The sequence below is a fragment of the Macaca mulatta genome, chromosome 9 (assembly GCF_049350105.2).
Source record: "Macaca mulatta isolate MMU2019108-1 chromosome 9, T2T-MMU8v2.0, whole genome shotgun sequence".
Taxonomy (NCBI): domain Eukaryota; kingdom Metazoa; phylum Chordata; class Mammalia; order Primates; family Cercopithecidae; genus Macaca; species Macaca mulatta.
The window spans coordinates 40,735,724-40,749,958 of record NC_133414.1 but is presented as its reverse complement, the minus strand read 5'-3'; positions in this window follow the sequence as shown (position 1 = coordinate 40,749,958).

Sequence of the window (14,235 nt, the reverse complement as noted above, 5' to 3'; positions counted from 1 at the left end):
ATTTCTGAGAAACTGCTTAGTGTTCTGTTAATTCATCTCACAGAGTTACATGTGTATTTCGGTGATCTCTTTGCTAGCCTTATTTCTGTGGAATCTGAGAACAGATATTTCGGATCCATTTGAAGACTATAGGGCCAAAGGAAATATCCTCCGATAGAAAGACAAAGAAGCTTTCTGAGAAACTTCTTTGTGTTCTGTGAAATCATCTCACAGAGTTACAGCTTTCCCCTCAATAAGCCTTTCGCTAAGACAGTTTTTGTGGAATTGACAAAGTGATATTTGGAAGCCCATAAAGGGCTAATTTGAAAAAGGAAATATCCTCAGATGAAATCTGGAAAGAAGCTTTCTGAGAAACTGCTTAGTGTTCCGTTAATTAATCTCACAGTGTTACATGTGTATTTCGTGGATCTCTTTTCTAGCCTTATTTCTTTGGATTCTGAGAACAGATATTTCGGATCCCTCTGAATACTATAGGGCCAAAGGAAATATCCTCCGAAAACCAAGAGAAAGAAGCTTTCTGAGAAACTTCTTGGTGTTCTGTGAAATCATCTCACAGAGTTACAGCTTTTCCCTCAAGAAGCCTTTCGCTAAGACAGTTCTTGTGGAATTGACAAAGTGATATTTGGAAACCCATAGAGGGCTATGGTCAAAAAGGAAATCTCCTCAGATGAAATCGGGAAAGAAGCTTTCTGAGAAACTGCTTACTGTTCTGTTAATTCGTCTCACAGTGTTATATGTGTATTTCGTGGATCTCTTTCCTAGCCTTATTTCTGTGGAATCTGAGAACAGATATTTCGGATCCCTTTGAAGACTATAGGGCCAAAGGAAATATCCTCCGATAATAAAGAGAAAGAAGCTTTCTGAGGAACTTCTTGGTGTTCTATGAAATCATCTCACAGAGTTACAGCTTTCCCCTCAAGAAGCCTTTCGCTAAGACAGTTCTTGTGTAATTGGCAAAGTGATATTTGGAAGCCCATAGAGGGCAAGTGTGAAAAAGGAAATATCCTCAGTTGAAATCTGAAAAGAAGCTTTCTGAGAAACTGCTTAGTGTTCTGTTAATTCATCTCATAGAGTTACATGTGTATTTCGTGGATCTCTTTGCTAGCCTTATTTCTGTGGAATCTGAGAAGATATATTTCGGATCTCTTTGAAGACAATGGGTCCAAAGGAAATATCCTCCGATAACAAAGAGAAAGAAGCTTTCTGAGAAACTTCTTTGTGTTCTGTGAAATCATCTCACAGAGTTATAGCTTTCCCCTCAAGAAGCCTTTCGCTAAGACAGTTCTTGTGGAGTTGGCAAAGTGAAATTTGGAAGCCCATAGAGGTCTGGTGAAAAAGGAAATATCCTCAGATGAAATCTGGAAAGAAGCTTTCTGAGAAACTGCTAAGTGTTCTGTTAACTCATCTCACAGAGTTACATGTGTATTTCGTGGATCTCTTTGCTAGCCTTATTTCTGTGGAATCTGAGAACAGGTAATTCGGCTCCCATTGAAGACTATAGGGCAAAAGGAAATATCCTCCGATAACAAAGAGAAAGAAGCTTTCTGAGAAACTTTTTTGTGTTCTATGAAATCATCTCACAGAGTTACAGCTTTCCCCTCAAGAATCCGTTCGCTACGACAGTTCTTGTGGAATTGGCAAAGTGATATTTGGAAGCCCTTAGATTGCTAGGGTGAAAAAGGAAATATCCTCAGAAGAAATCTGGACAGAAGCTTTCTGAGAAACTGCTTAGTGTTCTGTTAATTCATCTCACAGAGTTACATGTGTATTTCGTGGATCTCTTTGCTAGCCTTATTTCTTTGGAATATGAGAACAGATATTTCGGATCCCTTGGACGACTATGGTGCCAAAGGAAATATCCTCCGATAACAAAGAGAAAGAAGCTTTCTGAGAAACTTCTTTGTGTTCTGTGAAATCATCTCACAGAGTTACAGCTTTCACCTCAAGAAGCCTTTCGCTAAGACAGTTCTTGTGGAATTGGCAAAGTGATATTTGGAAGCCCATTGAGGTCTATGGTGAAAAAGGAAATATCCTGAGATGAAATCTGGAAAGAAGCTTTCTGAGAAACTGCTTAGTGTTCTGTTAATTCATCTCACAGAGTTACATATGTATTTCGTGGATCTCTTTGCTAGCCTTATTTCTCTGGAATCTGAGAAGAGATATTTCGGATCCCTTGGAAGTCTATGGGGCCAAAGGAAATATCCTCCGATAACAAAGAGAAAGAAGCTTTCTGAGAAACTTCTTTGTATTCTGGGAAATCATCTCACAGAGTTACAGCTTTCCCCTCAAGAAGCCTTTCGGTAAGACAGTTCTTGTGGAATTTGCAAAGTGATGTTTGGAAGCCCGTAGAGGGCTATGGTGTAAAAGGAAATATCCTCAGATGAAATCTGCAAAGAAGCTTTATGAGAAACTGCTTAGTGTTCTGTTAATTCATCTCACAGAGTTACATGTGTATTTCGTGGATTTCTTTGCTAGCCTTATTTCTGTGGAATCTGAGAACAGATATTTCGGATAACTTTGAAGACTATGGGCCAAAGGAAATATCCTCCGATCACAAAGAGAAAGAAGCTTTCTGAGAAACTTCTTTGTGTTCTGTGAAATCATCTCACAGAGTTACAGCTTTCCCCTCAAGAAGCCTTTCGCTAAGACTGTTCTTGTGGAATTGGCAAAGTGATATTTGGAAGCCCATAGACGGCTAAGTTGAAAAAGGAAATATCCTCAGATGAAATCTGGAAAGAAGCTTTCTTAGAAACTGCTTAGTGTTCTGTTAATTCATCTCACAGAGTTATATCTGTATTTCGTGGATCTCTTTGCTAGCCTTATTTCTGTGGAAACTGAGAACAGATATTTCGGATCCCTTTGAAGACTGTAGGGCCAAAGGAAATATCTTCCGATAACAAAGAGAAAGAAGTTTTCTGAGAAACTTCTTTGTCTTCTGTAAAATCATCTAACACATTTACAGCTTTCCTCTCAAGAAGCCTTTCACTAAGACAGTTCTTGTGGAATTGGCAAAGTGATATTTGGAAGCCCATAGAGGTCTATGGTGAAAAAGGAAATCTCCTCCGATGAAATCTGGAAAGAAGCTTTCTGAGAAACTGCTTAGTGTTCTGTTAATTCATCTCACAGAGTTACATGTGTATTTCGTGGATCTCTTTGCTAGCCTTATTTCTGCGGAATCTGAGAACAGATATTTCGGATCCCATTGAAGACTACAGGGCCAAAGGAAATATCCTCCGATTAAAAAGAGAAAGAAGCTTTCTGAGAAACTTCTTTGTGTTCTGTGAAATCATCTCACAGAGTTACAGCTTTTCCCTCAAGAAGCTTTCGGTAAGACTGTTCTTGTGGAATTGGCAAAGTGATATTAGGAAGCCCATAGAGGTCTATGGTGAAAAAGGAAATCTCCTCAGATGAAATCTGGAAAGAAGCTTTCTGAGAAACTGCTTAGTGTTCTCTTAATTCATCTCACAGAGTTACATGTGTATTTCGTGGATCTCTTTGCTAGCCTTATTTCTGTGGAATCTGAGAACAGATATTGCGGATCCCTTTGAAGACCCTAGGGCCAAAGGAAATATCCTCCGATAAAAAAGAGAAAGAAGCTTTGTGAGAAACTTCTTTGTGTTTTATGAAATCATCTCAAAAAGTTACAGCTATCCCCTCAAGAATCCTTTCGCAAAGACAGTTTGTGGAATTGGCAAAGTGATATTTGGAAGCCCTTAGATTGCTATGGTGAAAAAGGAAATATCCTCAGAAGAAATCTGCAAAGAAGTTTCTGAGAAACTGCTTAGAGTTCTGTTCATTCATCTCACAAAGTTACATGTGTATTTCGTGGATCTCTTTGCTCGCCTTATTTCTGTGGAATCTGAGAACAGATATTTCGGATCCCTTTGAAGACTATAGGGCCAAAGGTAATATCTTCCGATAACAAAGAGAAAGAAGCTTTCTGAGAAACTTCTTTGTGTTCTGTGAAATCATCTCACACAGTTACAGCTTTCCCCTCAACAAGCCTTTCACTAAGACAGTTCTTGTGGAATTCGCAAAGTGATATTTGGAAGCCCTTTGAGGTCTATGCTGAAAAAGGAAATATCCTCAGATGAAATCTGGAAAGAAGCTTTCTGAGAAACTGCTTAGTATTCTGTTAATTCATCTCACAGAGTTACATCTGTATTTCGTGGATCTCTTTGCTAGCCTTATTTCTGTGGAATCTGAGAAGAGATATTTCGGATCCCTTGTTAGACTATAGGGCCAAAGGAAATATCCTCCGATAACAAAGAGAAAGAAACTTTCTGAGAAACTTCTTTGTGTTCTGGGAAATCATCTCACAGAGTTACAGCTTTCCTCTCAAGAAGCCTTTCGGTAAGACAGTTCTTGTGGAATTGGCAAAGTGATGTTTGGAAGCCCGTAGAGGGCTATGGTGAAAAAGGAAATATCCTCAGATGAAATCTGCAAAGAAGCTTGCTGAGAAACTGCTTAGTGTTCTGTTAATTCATCTCACAGAGTTACATGTGTATTTCGGGGATCTCTTTGCTAGCTTTATTTCTGTGGAATCTGAGAAGAGATATTTCGGATGCCTTTGAAGACTATAGGGCCAAAGGAAATATCCTCCGATAACAAAGAGAAAGAATCTTTCTGAAAACTTCTTTGTGTTCTGTGAAATCATCTCACAGACTTACAGCTTTCCCCTCAAGAAACCTTTCGCTAAGACAGTTCTTGTGGAATTGGCAAAGTGATATTTGGAAGTCCACAGAGGGCTATGCTGAAAAAGGAAATATCCTCAGATGAAATCTGGAAAGAAGCTTTCTGAGAAACTGCTTAGTGTTCTGTTAATTCATCTCACAGAGTTACATGTGTATTTCGTGGATTTCTTTGGTAGCCTTATTTCTTTGGAATCTGAGAACAGATATTTCGGATCCCTTTGAAGACTACAGGGCCAAAGGAAATATCCTCCGATAACACAGAGAAAGAAGCTTTCTGAGAAACTTCTTTCTGTTCTGTAAAATCATCTCACAGAGTTACAGCTTTCCAATCAAGAAGCCGTTCGCTAAGACAGTTCTTGTGGAATTGGCAAAGTGATATTTGGAAGCCCACAGAGGGCTATGGTGAAAAAGAAAATCTCCTCAGATGAAATCTGGAAAGAAGATTTCTGAGAAACTGCTTAGTGTTCTGTTAATTCATCTCACAGAGTTACAGGTGTATTTCGTGGATCTCTTTGCTAGTCTTATTTCTGTGGAATCTGAGAACAGATATTTCGGATCCCGAAGAAGACTATAGGTCCAAAGGAAATATCATTCGATAACAAAGAGAAAGAAGCTCTCTGAGAAACTTCTTAGTGTTCTATGAAATCATCTCACAGACTTACAGCTTTCCCGTCAAGAAGACTTTCGCTAAGACAGTTCTTGTGGAATTGGCAAAGTGATATTTGGAAGCCCATAGAGGGCTATGGTGATAAAGGAAATATCCTCAGATGAAATCTGGAAAGAAGCTTTCTGAGAAACTGTTTAGTGTTCAGTTAATTCATCTCACAGAGTTACATGTGTATTTCGGGGATCTCTTTGCTAGCCTTATTTCTGTGGAATCTGAGAACAGATATTTCGGATCCATTTGAAGACTATAGGGCCAAAGGAAATATCCTCCGATAACAAAGACAAAGAAGCTTTCGAGAAACTTCTCTGTGTTCTGTGAAATCATCTCACAGAGTTACAGCTTTCCCCTCAATAAGCCTTTCGCTAAGACGGTTTTTGTGGAAGTGGCAAAGTGATATTTGGAAGCCCATAGAGGGCTAATTTGAAAAAGGAAATATCCTCAGATGAAATCTGGAAAGAAGCTTTCTGAGAAACTGCTTAGTGTTCCGTTAATTAATCTCACAGAGTTACATGTGTATTTCGTGGATCTCTTTTCTAGCCTTATTTCTTTGGAATCTGAGAACAGATATTTCGGATCCCTCTGAAGACTATAGGGCCAAAGGAAATATCCTCCGAAAACCAAGAGAAAGAAGCTTTCTGAGAAACTTCTTTGTGTTCTATGAAATCATCTCACAGAGTTACAGCTTTCCCCTCAAGAAGCCTTTCGCTAAGACAGTTCTTGTGTAATTGGCAAAGTGATATTTGGAAGCCCTTAGACGGCTATGCTGAAAAAGGAAATATCCTCAGATGAAATCTGGAAAGATGCATTCTGAGAAACTGCTTAGTGTTCTGTTAATTCGTCTCACAGAGTTACATGTGTATTTCGTGGATTTCTTTGCTAGCCTTATTTCAGTGGAATCTGAGAACAGATATTTCGTTTCCCTCTGAAGACTATAGGTCCAAAGGAAATATCCTCCGATAACAAAGAGAAAGAAGCTTTCTGAGAAACTTCCTTGTTGTCTGTGAAATCATCTCACAGAGTTACAGCTTTCCAATCAAGAAGCCGTTCGCTACGACAGTTCTTGTGGAATTGGCAATTTGATATTTGGAAGCCCACAGAGGGCTATGGTGAAAAAGGAAATCTCCTCAGATAAAATCTGGAAGGAAGATTTCTGAGAAACTGCTTAGTGTTCTGTTAATTCATCTCACAGAGTTACAGGTGTAATTCATGGATCTCTTTGCTAGCCTTATTTCTGTGGAATCTGAGAGCAGATATTTCGGATCCCTTTGAAGACTATGGGGCCAAAGGAAATATCCTCCTATAACAAAGAGAAAGAAGCTTTCTGAGAAACTCCTTGGTGTTCTGTGAAATCATGTCACAGAGTTACAGCTTTCCCCTCAAGAAGCCTTTCGCTAAGACAGTTCTTGTGGAATTGGCAAAGTGATATTTGGAAGCCCATAGAGGGCTATGGTGAAAAAGGAACTATCCTGAGATGAAATATGGAAAGAAGTTTTTGAGAAACTGCTTAGTGTTCTGTTAATTCATCTTACAGTGGTATATGTGTATTTCGTGGATCTCCTTGCTAGCCTTTTTTTTGTGGGATCTGAGAACAGATATTTCGGATCCCTTGGAAGACTAAGGGGCCAAAGTAAATATCCTCCGATAACAAAGAGAAAGAAGCTTTCTGAGAAACTTCTTTGTGTTCTGTGAAATCATCTCACAGAGTTACAGCTTTCCCCTCAAGAAGCCTTTCGCTAAGACAGTTCTTGTGGAATTGGCAAAGTGCTATTTGGAAGCCCATAGAGGGCTATGGTCAAGAAGGAAATCTCCTCAGATGAAATCTGGAAAGAAGCTTTCTGAGAAACTGCTTAGTGTTCTGTTCATTCATCTCACAGAGTTACATCTGTATTTCGTGGATCTCTTTGCTAGCCTTATTTCTGTGGAATCTGAGAACAGATATTTCAGATCCCTTGAAGACTACAGGGCCAAAGGAAATATCCTCCGATAACAAAGAGAAAGAAGCTTTCTGAGAAACTTCTTTGTGTTCTGTGAAATCATCTCACAGAGTTAAAGCTTTCCCCTCAAGAAGCCTTTCGCTAAGACAGTTCTTGTGGAATTGGCAAAGTGCTATTTGGAAGCCCATACAGGGCTATGGTGAAAAAGGAAATATCCTCAGATGAAATCTGGAAAGAAGCTTTCTGAGAAACTGCTTAGTGTTCTGTTAATTCATCTCACAGAGTTACAGGTGAATTTCGTGGATCTCTTTGCTAGCCTTATTTCTGTGGAATCTGAGAACAGATATTTCGGATCCCGAAGAAGACTATAGGTCAAAAGGAAATATCATCCGATAAGAAAGAGAAAGAAGCTCTCTGAGAAACTTCTTTGAGTTCTATGAAATCATCTCACTGAGTTACAGCTTTCCCCTCAAGAAGCCTTTCGCTAAGACAGTTCTTGTGGAATTGGCAAAGTGCTATTTGGAAGCCCATAAGGGCTATGGTGAAAAAGGAAATATCCTCAGATGAAATCTGGAAAGAAGCTTTCTGAGAAACTGCTTAGTGTTCAGTTAATTCATCTCACAGAGTTACAAGTGTATTTCGTGGATCTCTTTGCTAGCCTTATTTCTGTGGAATCTGAGAACAGATATTTCGGATCCATTTGAAGACTATAGGGCCAAAGGAAATATCCTCCGATAACAAAGACAAAGAAGCTTTCTGAGAAACTTCTTTGTGTTCTGTGAAATCATCTCACAGAGTTACAGCTTTCCCCTCAATAAGCCTTTCGCTAAGAGTGTTTTTGTGGAATTGGCAAAGTGATATTTGGAAGCCCATAGAGGGCTAAGTTGAAAAAGGAAATATCCTCAGATGAAATCTGGAAAGAAGCTTTCTGAGAAACTGCTTAGTGTTCTGTTAATTCATCTCACAGAGTTACATGTGTATTTCGTGGATCTCTTTTCTAGCCTTATTTCTTTGGAATATGAGAACAGATATTTCGGATCCCTCTGAAGACTATAGGGCCAAAGGAAATATCCTCCGAAAACCAAGAGAAAGAAGCTTTCTGAGAAAATTCTTTGTGTTCTGTGAAATCATCTCACAGAGTTACAGCTTTCCCCTCAAGAAGCCTTTCGCTAAGACAGTTCTTGTGGAATTGGCAAAGTGATATTTGGAAGCCCATAGAGGGCTATGTTGAAAAAGGAAATCTCCCCAGATGAAATCTGGAAAGAAGCTTTCTGAGAAACTGCTTAGTGTTCCGTTAATTCACCTCACAGAGTTACATGTGTATTTCGTGGATCTCTTTGCTAGCCTTATTTCTGTGGAATCTGAGAAGAGATATTTCGGATCCCTTGGAAGACTATGGGGCCAAAGGAAATATCCTCCGATAAAAAAGAGAAAGAAGCTTTCTGAGAAACTCCTTGGTGTTCTGTGAAATCATCTCACAGAGTTACAGCTTTCCCGTCAAGAAGCCTTTCGCTAAGACAGTTCTTGTGGAATTGGCAAAGTGATATTTGGAAGCCCATACAGGGCTATGATGAAAAAGGAACTATCCTGAGATGAAATATGGAAAGAAGTTTTTGAGAAACTGCTCAGTGTTCTGTTAATTCATCTAACAGTGTTATATGTGTATTTCGTGGATCTCTTTGCTAGCCTTATTTCTTTGGAATCTGAGAACAGATATTTCGGATCCCTTGGAAGACTAAGGGGCCAAAGTAAACATCCTCCGATAACAAAGAGAAAGAAGCTTTCTGAGAAACTTCTTTGTGTTCTGTGAAATCATCTCACAGAGTTACAGCTTTCCCGTCAAGAAGCCTTTCGCTAAGACAGTTCTTGTGGAATTGGCAAAGTGATATTTGGAAGCCCATAGAGGGCTATGGTCAAAAAGGAAATCTCCTCAGATGAAATCTGGAAAGAAGCTTTCTGAAAAACTGCTTAGTGTTCTGTTCTTTCATCTCACAGAGTTACATGTGTATTTCGTGGATCTCTTTGCTAGCCTTATTTCTTTGGAATCTGAGAACAGATATTTCGGATCCCTTTGAAGACTATAGAGCCAAAGGAAATAACCTCCGATAACAAAGAGAAAGAAGCGTTCTGAGAAACTTCTTTGTGTTTTGTGAAATCATCTCACAGAGTTACAGCTTACCCCTCAAGAAGCCTTTCGCTAAGACAGTTTTTGTGGAATTGGCAAAGTGATATTTGGAAGCCCATAGACGGCTATGGTGAAAAAGGAAATATCCTCAGATGAAATCTGGAAAGAAGCTTTCTGAGAAACTGCTTAGTGTACTGTTAATTCATCTCACAGAGTTGCATGTGTATTTCGTGGATCTCTTTGCTAGCCTTATTTCTGTGGAATCTGAGAACAGATATTTCGGATCCCTTTGAAGACTACAGGGCCAAAGGAAATATCCTCCGATAACAAAGAGAAAGAAGCTTTCTGAGAAATTTGGTTGTGTTCTGTGAAATCATCTCACAGAGTTACAGCTTTCCCCTCAAGAAGCCTTTCGCTAAGACAGTTCTTGTGGAATTGGCAAAGTGCTATTTGGAAGCCCATACAGGGCTATTGTGAAAAAGGAAATATCCTCAGATGAAATCTGGAAAGAAGCTTTCTGAGAAACTGCTTAGTGTTCTGTTAATTCATCTCACAGAGTTACATGTGTATTTCGTGGATCTCTTTGCTAGCCTTATTTCTGTGGAATCTGAGAAGAGATATTACGGATCCCTTGGAAGACTATGGGGCCAAAGGAAATATCCTCCGATAACAAAGAGAAAGAAGCTTTCTGAGAAACTTCTTTGTGTTCTGTGAAATCATCTCACAGAGTTACAGCTTTCCCGTCAAGAAGACTTTCGCTAAGACAGTTCTTGTGTAATTGAAAAAGTGATATTTGGAAGCCCATAGAGGGCAATGTTGAAAAAGGAAATATCCTCAGATGAAATCTGGAAAGAAGATTTCTGAGAAACTGCTTAGTGTTCTGTTAATTCATCTCACAGAGTTATATCTGTATTTCGTGGATCTCTTTGCTAGCCTTATTTCTGTGGAATCTGAGAAAAGATATTTCGGATCCCTTTGAAGACTATAGGGCCAAAGGAAATATCCTCCGATAACAAAGAGAAAGAAGCTCTCTGAGAAACTTCTTTGTGTTCTGTGAAATCATCTCACAGAGTTACAGCTTTCCCCTCAAGAAGCCGTTCGCTAAGACAGTTCTTGTGGAGTTGGCAAAGTGATATTTGGAAGCCTATAGAGGGCTATGGTGAAAAAGGAAATATCCTCAGATGAAATCTGGAAAGATGGTTTTTGGGAAACTCCTTAGTGTTCTGATAATTCATCTCACAGAGTTACATGTGTATTTCATGGATCTCTTTGCTAGCCTTATTTCTGAGGAATCTGAGAACAGATATTTCGGATCCCTTTGAAGATTATAGGGCCAAAGGAAATATCCTCCGATAACAAAGAGAAAGAAGCTTTCTGAGAAACTTCTTTGTGTTCTGTGAAATCATCTCACAGAGTTACAGCTTTCCCCTCAAGAAGCCTTACGCTAAGACAGTTCTTGTGGAATTGACAAAGTGATATTTGGAAGCCCATACAGGGTTATGTTGAAAAAGGAAATATCCTCATGAAATCTGGAAGGAAGCTTTCTGAGAAACTGCTTAGTGTTCTGTTAATTCATCTCACAGAATTACATGTGTATTTCGGGGATCTCTTTGCTAGCCTTATTTCTGTGGAATCTGAGAAGAGATATTTCGGATGCCTTTGAAGACTATAGGGACAAAGGAAATATCCTCCTATAACAAAGAGAAAGAATCTTTCTGAAAACTTCTTTGTGTTCTGTGAAATCATCTCACAGAGTTACAGCTTTCCCTCAAGAAGCCTTTCGCTAAGACAGTTCTTGTGGAATTGGCAAAGTGATATTTGGAAGCCCTTAGAGGGCTATGGTGAAAAAGGAAATGTCCTCAGATGAAATCTGGAAAGAAGCTTTCTGAGAAACTGCTTAGTGTTCTGTTAATTCATCTCACAGAGTTACATGTCTATTTCGTGGATCTCTTTGCTAGCCTTATTTCTGAGGAATCTGAGAACAGATATTTCGGATCCTTTTGAAGACTATAGGGCCAAATGGAATATCCTCCGAAAGCAAAGAGAAAGAAGCTTTCTGAGAAACTTCTTTGTGTTCTGTGAAATCATCTCAGAGAGTTACAGCTTTTCCCTCAAGAAGCCTTCCGCTAAGACAGTTCTTGTGGAATTGGCAAAGGGATATTTGGAAGCCCATACAGGGCTATGGTGAAAAGGAAAATATCCTCAGATGAAATCTGGAAAGAAGCTTTAGGAGAAACTGCTTAGTGTTCTGTTAATTCATCTCAGAGAATTACGTGTGCATTTCGTGGATCTCTTTGCTAGCCTTATTTCTGTGGAATGTGAGAAGAGATATTTCGGATAACTTTGAAGACTATAGGGCCAAAGGAAATATCCTCCGATAACAAAGAGAAAGAAGCTTTCTGAAAAACTTCTTTGTGTTCAGTGAAATCATCTCACAGAGTTACAGCTTTCCCCTCAAGAAGCCTTTCGCTAAGACAGTTCTTGTGGAATTGGCAAAGTGATATTTGGAAGCCCTTAGCCAGCTATGTTGAAAAAGGAAATATCCTCAGAAGAAATCTGGAAAGAAGCTTTCTGAGAAATTGCTTAGTGTTCTGTTAATTCATCTCAGAGAGTTACATGTGTATTTCGTGGATTTCTTTGCTGGCCTCATTTCTGTGGAATCTGAGAACAGATATTTCGGATAACTTTGAAGACTATAGGGTCAAAGGAAATATCCTACGATCACAAAGAGAAAGAAGCTTTCTGAGAAACTTCTTTGTGTTCTGTGAAATCATCTCACAGAGTTACAGCTTTCCCCTCAAGAAGCCTTTCGCTAAGACTGTTCTTGTGGAATTGGCAAAGTGATATTTGGAAGCCCATAGACGGCCAAGTTGAAGAAGGAAATATCCTCAGATGAAATCTGGAAAGAAGCTTTATTAGAAACTGCTTAGTGTTCTGTTAATTCATCTCACAGAGTTACATGTGTATTTCGTGGATCTCTTTGCTAGCCTTATTTCTGTGGAATCTGAGAACAGGTATTTCGGATCCCTTTGAAGACTATACGGCCAAAGGAAATATCCTCCGATAACAAAGAGAAAGAAGCTTTCTGAGAAACTTCTTTGTGTTCTGTAAAATCATCTCACAGAGTTACAGCTTTCCTCTCAAGAAGCCTTTCACTAAGACAGTTCTTGTGTAATTGGCAAAGTGATATTTGGAAGCCCATAGAGGGCTATGGTGAAAAAGGAAATCTCCTCCGATGAAATCTGGAAAGAAGCTTTCTGAGAAACTGCTTAGTGTTCTGTTAATTCATCTCACAGAGTTACATGTGTATTTCGTGGATCTCTTTGCTAGCCTTATTTCCGCGGAATCTGAGAAGAGATATTTCGGATCCCTTTGAAGACTGTAGGGCCAAAGGAAATATCCTCCGATTACAAAGAGAAAGAAACTTTCTGAGAAACTTCTTTGTGTTCTGTGAAATCATCTCACAGAGTTACAGCTTTCCCCTCAAGAAGCTTTCGGTAAGACAGTTCTTGTGGAATTGGCAAAGTGATATTTGGAAGCCCATAGAGGGCTATGGTGAAAAAGGAAATCTCCTCAGATGAAATCTGGAAAGAAGCTTTCTGAGAAACTGCTTAGTGTTCTGTTAATTCATCTCACAGAGTTACATGTGTATTTCGTGGATCTCTTTGCTAGCCTTATTTCTGTGGAATCTGAGAACAGATATTGCGGATCCCTTTGAAGACCATAGGGCCAAAGGAAATATCCTCCGATAACAAAGAGAAAGAAGCTTTCTGAGAAACTTCTTTGTGTTCTATGAAATCATCTCAAAGAGTTACAGCTTTCCCCTCAAAAAGCCTTTTGCTACGACAGTTCTTGTGGAATTGGCAAAGTGATATTTGGAAGCCCTTAGATTGCTATGGTGAAAAAGGAAATGTCCTCAGAAGCAATCTGGAAAGAAGTTTCTGAGAAACTGCTTAGTGTTCTGTTCATTCATCCCACAAAGTTACATATGTATTTCGTGAATCTCTTTGCTCGCCTTATTTCTGTGGAATCTGAGAACAGATATTTCGGATCCCTTTGCAGACTATAGGGCCAACGGAAATATCCTCCGATAACAAAGAGAAAGAAGCTTTCTGAGAAACTTCTCTGTGTTCTGTGAAATCATCTCACACAGTTACAGCTTTCCCCTCAACAAGCCTTTCGCTAAGACAGTTCTTGTGGAATTGGCAAAGTGATATTTGGAAGCCCATTGAGGTCTATGCTGAAAAAGGAAATATCCTCAGATGAAATCTATAAAGAAGCTTTCTGAGAAACTGCTTAGTGTTCTGTTAATTCATCTCACAGAGTTACATGTGTATTTCGTGGATTTCTTTGCTAGCCTTATTTCTGTGGAATCTGAGAACAGATATTTCGGATCCCATTGAAGACTATAGGGCCAAAGGAAATATCCACCGATCACAAAGAGAAAGAAGCTTTCTGAGAAACTTCTTTGTGTTCTGTGAAATCATCTCACAGAGTTACAGTTTCCCCCTCAAGAAGCCTTTCGCTAAGACAGTTCTTGTGGAATTGGCAAAGTGATATTTGGAAGCCCATAGACGGCTAAGTCGAGAAAGGAAATATCCTCAGATGAAATCTGGAAAGAAGCTTTCTTAGAAACTGCTTAGTGTTCTGTTAATTCATCTCACAGAGTTACATGTGTATTTCGTGGATCTCTTTGCTAGCCTTATTTCTGTGGAATCTGAGAACAGATATTTCGGATCCCTTTGAAGACTGTAGGGCCAAAGGAAATATCTTCCGATAACAAAGAGAATGATTCTTTCTGAGAAACTTCTTTGT